Raw genomic sequence first — 9,246 nt, 5'->3', positions numbered from 1 at the left:
GGGGGTGGTAGGGGAGAGGTCATGGCATGTGGAAGGTAGGGCCACTGTGTTCCCTTAGGTGGGAAGAAAAAATACACCACAGTAGGTCCCAGGGGCTGTAGCACGCTCCGAATTCTCTCCCATTCACCCAGAAGGGAGAGGTTCCAGTCTTAGTCACTGATCCACTCTACAGTCACAGATGGTTAGGGAGGAAGAAGAAAGCATCCTTGGATGAACCACTGGTCAACAGGCAGGGTCCTGCTTGGCTGTGACTGCAGCTTACTAGAAGTTCAAGCTTTCATGATTCCTGTAGGCTCTGGAAAACAAGGCAATACACTTTCCTCAAGGATAGTGGCAGTATCCTCTGGGCCCCAGGCTCCCTGAGCCTCTAGGCCCCTGCTGCAAGACCACAGGAAACCCCAAGTTTCTAGTCGAGTTTCCCATCAGAGTCACTTCTGCACTGCAGTCGACTGGCATCTCGTCACCCCTGCGCCTCATGGGCTGGTGAGAACATTTCTCCCAGGCTGACTTTTCTCTCCAGCCTCACAGGAGGATGTGGATCCAGCATCTCCCTAGGCTTCCTCTCTCCTGAACATTCAGGGATCCGTGGGGGCCCATTCCTTCCTGGCCTTGTTACCTGAAGACCCTCGGGTGTGGGGCAGGCTTGCATATTAGGACTCTACCTCAGCAGGATTCTGCAAGATCTGCCTCTCTTCTTCTCTACCTGCTGCTGATCCAAGACCCTCAGAACAAAGGGAAAGGACTCTCAAAGTTCAAGTAGCCATGGAGCCCTCTGTACTATGGTCCTGTAGACACCAAGGTAGTTTCCAAAACCCTTCTGTTTTCAGAACCAGGAACAGCAGGCCATGTGACTGCTGGAAACACTGACCCAGATAGTTCATTCACAGTAGTACCAGGGCCAGAATCATCATAGCTCTCAGATCCTTTCTGTCCAGACAAGGAAACTGAGGCTCAGACACTGAGTCTAGTAGGTATAATCACTCCTGCATGGCATCCTAGGATCTTGATTTTTTAGACTCTGACCTAGGATCAGCATTTCTGTCCCTACAGTAAAACACTGATGGTGCTTACAGGGACAATGGTCAGAACTGTAGGAATCTAACTCCATCTTTATCCTCTACCAGCAGGGTGACCACCCACAAATTGCCTTACCTCTCTGGTCATCAGTTTCCTCATCTATAAAATGAGGATGACAGTAGTGTCTGTCTCTTGAGGTGGCCTGAGAAGCTGGGCATAGCCTTTCCAAAGCCCCAGGGTAGCATCTAGAACATGGCTTGTGGTAATTGGTTATCTTACACTTCTTCTCCAACCAGTTCAAACCATAATGAGCACTAGCAATTCCAGCAACCCCAAGCAGGCATTTAATTTATTGCCTCAGAAAATGGAAGGGTTCTGTATCAAGGGACTATTTGGATGGCTTTCCCAGGAAGACAGGGCTGCACAGATGTCTTTTTCTCCTCGATAGAAGTTTCCTAGCACTAGGAAGGGGCAGCAGAGACACCCTGTCCCTCTTGCAACTGCCTACAGGAAGCAGAGAGAGCGAGCCATAAAGTGAGGCCTCTGCTGGTATTCCCCTGGGAGGCTTCCAGAATTCGGGGCTGCCTTGGCTTCTGCATGCCTTTCCCATCTCTTCCCGACTGACTTCTTCTGCACAGAGGATATAGAGCAGGGGAGCCTTGCTCCACATCTCAGGAAGTTTTGTCATTGTACTAAGCAAAGATGTGAGCTCTCCCCAGGGCCAGGAGTAGAGGAATGTCACTTGCCTAGCACGAAACACACAAGGGACACCACAAGCTCAGAATAGTAGCTCCTCTTATTCATGGATCATCCCAAGAACTTCAGCTTATGGCTCAAGATGAACTTTCAAATTAGGCATGGTATAGTAAGAGAGAGATGAACAAACTAGTCATAAAGAACCGTCATAGCATTCTGCTATAAAAGTTATAAGGCTGTCATCATTTTCTCTGTCAGAATAACTTAATACATTGGAGCCACATATCCCATGATGCCATGATGTTTAGGTATCAAGATGAAATGAAGGGAAGGATGCTGGGGATCCTGTTAGGCTACTAGGTAGGGGTTCTGGCAGACATACCATGCTGTGCCAACAGAGACCTCATGGGCCAGTTGTAGTATATGCAGAGTGGACATTAGATCAAGGGATAATTCCTGGTCCTGGGTGGGTGTGTATGGAGCTCAACGGTATGAATGTCAACCCAGAATAAGTTGTTTAGTTCTGGAATTTTCCACTTAATATTTTTAGACTATGGTTGTGTTTAAGTAACCGAAACCACAGAAAGCACAAGGGAGGGCTGTTGTAATAACTTATTAAAATCATTTATTAAAAATTAAAAATTAGTTTTAAAAATCCAAGGAGAACAAAATTGCAGATTTTTAAACAGAAAGATGCCAACCTTGCACCTGTAGCCCCTGAAAGCAGGTGCCTCCCGCCTACCTTGCCTGACCTTGAGGCTCAGTGCTTCCCAGGCCAGTGCAGTCTGTGTCTCTCAAAGTAGAATCCAGACTTGTGAAGCTCCACAGTAACTCAGCTGTGAGAGGACCAACCCTCCTGCCTTGAAAGAACGAGGGAAGGGAAATCAGCTGCAGACAAGGCTGGAGTGCAATCTGGTCCCTTTCAGGAGACTGGAGCTGCTGAGCCTAGCTGCACATGGACGGGTGAGAGTCTGCCAAGGGTCCTGACATTCTGCTTACCTGCATCTATCCTTATGGGCCTCTTACTGTGGTTCAATCTTGTGCAGAAACTTAAAGAACTACAGACTGACGCGGTGAATGAACTTATTCTGTCCTTGAGGACACTGCAATGCAGTGTTTCCTACTCCAGATATCCAGAGTCTCTCTGCTGCTTGGCCTCCTCTGCCAACTTCCAGGCCCAGCCCAGTCTTCCCAGTCTTCTCCGTAATCATCCAGTCCCATTGATACACCTGTGGGGGATTGTCTTAATTAAATAATTTGAAGTGGGAAGACCCACCTTTAACCTGTCCACGCCTACTGTGGAAGGCTATATAAAGGTCACGGAAAAAGGAAGCTTTGGATCTTTGCCTGCTTACTCTCATTCTTACTGGCAAGCCCATTCCTTCACTGGTATTGGAGCCCACTTCTTCAGATCTAAGAGTATACAAAGACCAGCTGAGACATCCAGGCTCGTGGAACAAACCACTATCGGATTCTTGGATTTTCCATTGGTACAAGACGTTGTTGAACTAGCTGGGCCACAGCCTGTAAGCTACTCAATTCATCCCTTTTACACACAGACACACACACACACAGACACACACACACACACACACAGACACACACACACAGAGACACACACACACAGAGGGGGGGGAGAGAAGATAGAGGAGAGAGAGTGTGAGGGAGAGAGTTCTGTTCTTCTAGAGAACCCCAACTAATACACTATTGCTCTTGGTTTCTCTTTAGAACTTGATGGTAAGATTCTATTCCTGAAGACATCACATATTTTGGCCACTGGATATGGAAAATTCCAACTGGCTAGGCTTCATAGTACTGGAAAGTAATTCTTTTTTTATTATTTTATTTAATTTTATATAACAAAGTCCAATTAAATGAAAACAAACATTTATACACAATATTTGGGAATTTGGGCGTCGTTCTTTCCAAACTACTTCCTGCTGGTAAGGGGCGCTGTCTTGGGGGGATTCGAAGAAGATTCAGATACTGGAAAGTAATTCTATGGGAGAAAGTCATCAACAATGTTATCCTGTTATGAACCCTACAAGTTACAAAGCCTGGCAGGTAATGCCCATGGGAGCTGTAGTGGCACTGATGTTATAGGGGTAGCCAACTGCCTTTTGATTGGATTTTAGGCTTTCTCCACAGGATAAAACACCTGCCTGGTATATAAATCTGGCCAACAATACATGTTTGAGGGAGTTCGTAAACCCTAGGGGTGAACAGACTACTATTATTTTGATAAATGGACACAATATCAAAGTGCCCTATAAATCTCTGCTTGTGCAGTTCTCACTCTTTATCAGAAAAGCTTCTCTGTGCATTATTTGGTAGTTAGCACAGAAACTCACAGCTGTGCAGATAATGTGTCTGTATTCTGTGCTCAGCCATCAATGGGACATCTATATAATACACTTTACCCGTAAGGATCAGGTAATATCACAGAAGAGAAGATGTGCTGACTGTAAGAACCATAGGCTGGCGAGAGCCAGGGAAAAGCATCATCTTCTAGACATGACTAAACCGCTGTACTAATGAACTCACCATAGCTGTGGTTACCTACATAAGACATGTACAAAATCAAAGTAATCAACATTCCAACATGGATCGGGCAGGAGATTATGAGCCCCACATCTCATTAAGGAGAGACTGACAGTTGATGTCTGTTAGGGGAGGAACTGTCGATTTTCTTTAATGATGTAGCCTCTGGTAGGTTGACAATGCTGTAATACCCACATCCATATATATAAAGCAATGTAAATTAGACACAGTGGGTTACTATTATATTTTAAGATGATATAAAGTTGGGAAAGAGGCTGATGGTATGAAGTGGAAGAGATCCAGTAGGCGTGTGTGTGTGTGTGTGTGTGTGTGTGTCTGTGTGTGTGTGTGTGTGTGTGAGAGAGAGAGAGAGAGAGAGAGAAAGAGAGAGAAAGAGAGAGAGGGAAGGATATGGTCATGATACATTGTATACATGTATAAACTTCTTTAAAAACCAATAACAATATTATATTAAAATAGAATGTATGTTAGAGTCGGGCGTGTGGTGTAAGCCTGTAATCTCAACCACTTGGGAGAATGGGGCAGGAGGATCAAGTGTTAAGGGCCAGCTTGCTCTAAAGAGTTCAAGACCAGCTTTGAAGAGGGCAGCCTTATTTTAGTTTATAGTTTCAGAGGCATCAGGCCGTGTTCACTTAGCTCCATTGCTTCTGGGCTGTGGTAAGGCAACTCATCACATGTAGCAGAGCAGAGCTGCACACCTCATGATGGCCATGAAGGGGAGAGAGCCCGTGAGGAAGAAGCTGAAGGCAATGCACAGCCCCCAAGGGCACAGCCCATAAAAACTCACTGTCCTCAACTAGGCCCTAGCTTCTTATTTCCACCACATCCCCATTGTACCATTTAATTATGAATCTGTCAGTAGAATCCATTGATGGGGTTCGGTCACTTCCTCAGAACCCCACTTCTGACTGTTGCTGAGTTACAGAGCTCATCTTCAGCACCCCAGCTTAAGGAGGGATAGTCAGACTCAAAGGCAAGAGCATCACCACGCTACCATCTCTGCCCCAGCAACATTTTCACCTCTGTTCCTTCTTCATCTTCTTGAGAGTTTTGCTTCCTCTCTGTTCAGCTGACTCCTCTGCGTCCTGAACTACAGACTTCCTATTTCTTGGTTAACTTCCTTCTTTGGAGTAGTCATTCACCAGGAACTTTCTAAGAAATAACAGCAGAGGTAATTTTGTGAGCTTAACGTCTGACTACATCTAGTTTTCCTCTTTTATTCATTGTTTTCCCCATATGACGAATGCTTTGATTAGATATGGAATTCTAGGATGCAAATGAGTTTCTCCGGAGCCTATGAATGTTTTAGTTAATCATGCTCAGGTTTCTAGTGTTGCTGTGGAAACATCTGATGCCATTTTAAGCCTTGTCCTGTGTACATGATCAGTTCTTCCGTTTGTTTAAAAATTTCTGTCCCTGATGTTCTGAATTTTATGCCTTACTATGTCTTCTGTGATTTGTTCCATAATTCATGGGTGCTTTCAAAGCGGAGACTCACATCCTTGAATTCCAGAAAATCTTCTATCTTCTCTTTGAAGATATTGCTCCTTCCACAGTCTTGATGCTCCCACATTTTGAAAGCCCCGTTAATGAGATGCTAGACTTTATGCTTTGAAACACTGTTTCATATCTTTTCTTACTCATCAGTTTGTACTGTTTTCTCCAAGACACATTTTACCTGACATTTCTGCATTTCAACTGAAAGTTTACTCTGAGATGTGATACTTTTCTCTTTATTTTCTAAGACTTTTGCTTATTCTCTGGGTATTCAGTTAAAAATAGCACCCTGTCTTTAAAGAATGCTTCTCTAATACATTTTATTAATTTTTTAAAAGACAGTCTCTTCATCTTGAGTACCCCCCCCACTACCAGTCTCTGTGTCCTCTAACTTGAGTCCTCTACCTGGATCTTCCTTTGCATCTCTCCTTGTGGCAGACCCTTTATATTGGAGCCATCTCTAAGATGGGAAGGCATCTATAAAAGTCGGTATCCCAGACAGAGACACAAGTCACCTGACAGAGGGTCTGTACATGAACACAGCTTGTCACTTTTCAGCTTCTCTGGAGGGATTCAGGTGACATGGTGGTTTGAATAGGAATGTCCCCCATAGGCTCATAGATTTGAATGTGTTGTTCCCAGTGGGAGAAACTGTTTGGGAAGGATTAGGGCACATAGCCTTGTGTAACTGAGCAGGTTTGAGGTTTCAAAAGTGCTCACCATTCCCGGTTAGCACTCTCTCTGTCTGTGTCTGTGTATCTGCCTGTGCTTTTGGATCAGATGTAAGCTCTCAACTATTGCTCTAGTGCCTGCATCCCTACTATTGTGCTCCTCACCATCACGGTCATGAACTCCAATTCCCTGGAACTTTGACTGACATTTCCCTCCCACAACTAAATGCTTTCTTTTATATGTTGCCCTGGTCATGGTGCTTTATCTGGCAAAAGAAAAATAACTAAGACTGGTGGCAAGCCTGTGTGTCACATTCTTGAGGTCCTTCCCTTTGAACTGGTAAATCTTACCCTCATCCCTCTTGGGTGTGTTGGGCAGAAGTGGAGGCTTAAATCCTACCTCCTGTTTGTAATCCCTCGTACCCTCTGGTGTCTCATCCCCAGTGCCTCCTTACCATCCCAGGGTCACCAGGGCTCAGTATCTCTGGGTTAAGTTATCCTGAGAGTCACCCATCCAGATCACTTAGGTGGGAATCTAGAGATTGGTGTGGGGCAGGTCTTGTATCTTTTTAAAGGATACATCACTACTGATTCTATTTTCATCTCTACTTCTGCTTACAGAAGCTTCTGGAAACTCTGCCTTAAGCTTCTGAGGTATCTAAACAGCATCTGGCTTGCTGCTTGCTTTGTCCTCTCGCCCCTGGCACTTAGCTTCTTTTCCTGGTTCCCCTTCTGGCTGTCTTTGACCTTTTCTGGTGTCTTGGTAGAGGTTTTGCAGGGCTGGGGAAAGGATATATAAGCAAATGTGGTTACTCCATTGAAGTCTGTTGAAGGTCATCTTGACAAGACTATAGAGACCTCCTGGCACCTCCCCATGCTGACACCGAAATCTCTGCAGTCTGATCCCTTCCCTAGTTTGACTCTGACCTGGAGCTCTGTTTATCTCTTCTCCAGCTCCTTCCCTATCTTGTTTTCCCTGCCTCCTCCCTTTCCTCTCTTCCCAGCTACCCAATCTCTCTTTAACACTTGACAGCTGTATTCTGCCTTCTAGGAAGCCTTCCTTAACTCTATCCTGACCCTGAAGCCGTTCTTAATGCTGTCCTGACCCTGACTTGCCAAGATTGGGGAAGTGATCCTGCTCTGCTGTCTTCAACTTACTGCCAAGCCCCACTGGCCACCTACATGTCTTGCTTCCTGTGGGATTGTCCACTCTGTGAAAGAGGTATTGTGTGTGCTTCTGTTCACCTTGTCCCCCCAACTGGGCACAGTGCTAGGGTGAAGTAGGCTCTGCTTTGTTGAATTCATAAATGAATGTCATAATTAAAGCACAATTACACATAAATTATATACTTAATATATAATTATATAAGTCATAGATTGATGTTATAATTCATTTAAGCGAGCATTAAATTCTTGCTAACTTAATGAGCCTGTAGTCATGAATGAGTAAAGTCCGCATTGGTCTGAGTAGAGGGCAGAAAAGGGGGAACCACCCAGGAGTTCTCAAACAAGTCCCTGTAAGTCACCCTGACCTGGCCCCCCTGAGACTCTAAAGAGGAAGGAGGGTGTGGAGTGAGTCTCAACAGCTCATCTTCCATAGCTGGCCTGCTGCTGAGCATCTCCCTTGGTGGGTGGAGCAGCAGATGCAGGTTTGGGGGCAGAAGAACCGTTGCTGTGCGTTCCTCCTGCACCAGCTCTAGGAGCCTCTCCATGGGGGACCAGAGGTCTGGATAGTGCCCAGTTCTTTCCACAGTATTCTACTATTGCCTCCTCTGCCTCTCCATAGCATCACTACAATCTGAGCACCACACAGACACCTCCAATCCTCTGCTCCTACTACAGGGCTAGGTATCAGCCTGGCTGGCTAGTTCTGTAGTGACTATGCTTTTACCCCTACTCCCTGACACATTGCCCATCCTGTGTGGACATTGGCAGCAGCACAGAAAAGCACAGGGCCAAGACTCTGGAGTGGGCGTCTGGGTGTGGCACAAGAATCCCTTGTGACTCCTGCCCTGGTTTTCTAGTCTATAAACTAGACAAGGATCATTTTGCTGGTTAAGCACAAATTCAATTGCTGAAAACTCTGCCTGGCCCACACAAACCTTACTAAAGTCTTGTCTGTGATCACTAAGCAACTGCCTAAGAAAGATCTGTTGAGTTGACTGAATCAGGTGATTAACAGTGGGATTATCACTCTGCTCTGGCAACCATGGCCTCCCTGTTGGGCTTTCTGCCTCCCACTAACCTCTTTCAGTCTGCCCTCTGTTCTGGCTGCTTACAGCTTTGAGGTGGTCAAGCCCATTATGCTAGACACTGCCCTGTTTCTCTGCCTCCCCCAACCACACATGCATGTGCACACAGACTACTGTATGTGTACAAATACATGTAGGCAGGCACCCTTTCCCTGGTCCCTTATATTCCAGTCTGCAAGCTCTTTCTTCTCCGGCTCTTGCTATCTCAAGCCATTGCCCAGCTTTGGTCCTAGGAAGCCCTCATGTTGTGTTTAGCTCTCTTATCTTCTTCCCTGGAAGCCAATTATGTTCAGCTACCACTAGTATTATGAGAGGTTCCCGTCACACTTTCTGACTCTGTACCCTCTAAAGCTTCTGGAAGAGGTCCCCATCACAGTTCTTAGTACTTAAAAGCCTCCCCATTGGTCAATGAGCAAAGAGAGCCCCACTTGGGCCTTAGGATGAGTGTTTACCACCACAGTGACTTGCTTTTGCTTGTCTGGCTTCCTGCTCATTTGGGGAGCAGGATTATGGGGTCTTTGGGCTGGCTGTTCCTCTGTTTGGCTGGGTCT

Source organism: Phodopus roborovskii, unplaced genomic scaffold (genome assembly GCF_943737965.1).
Source record: "Phodopus roborovskii unplaced genomic scaffold, PHOROB, whole genome shotgun sequence".
Taxonomy (NCBI): Eukaryota; Metazoa; Chordata; class Mammalia; order Rodentia; family Cricetidae; genus Phodopus; species Phodopus roborovskii.
The sequence above is the reverse complement of the archived record's forward strand: the minus strand, read 5'-3'. Positions refer to the sequence as shown.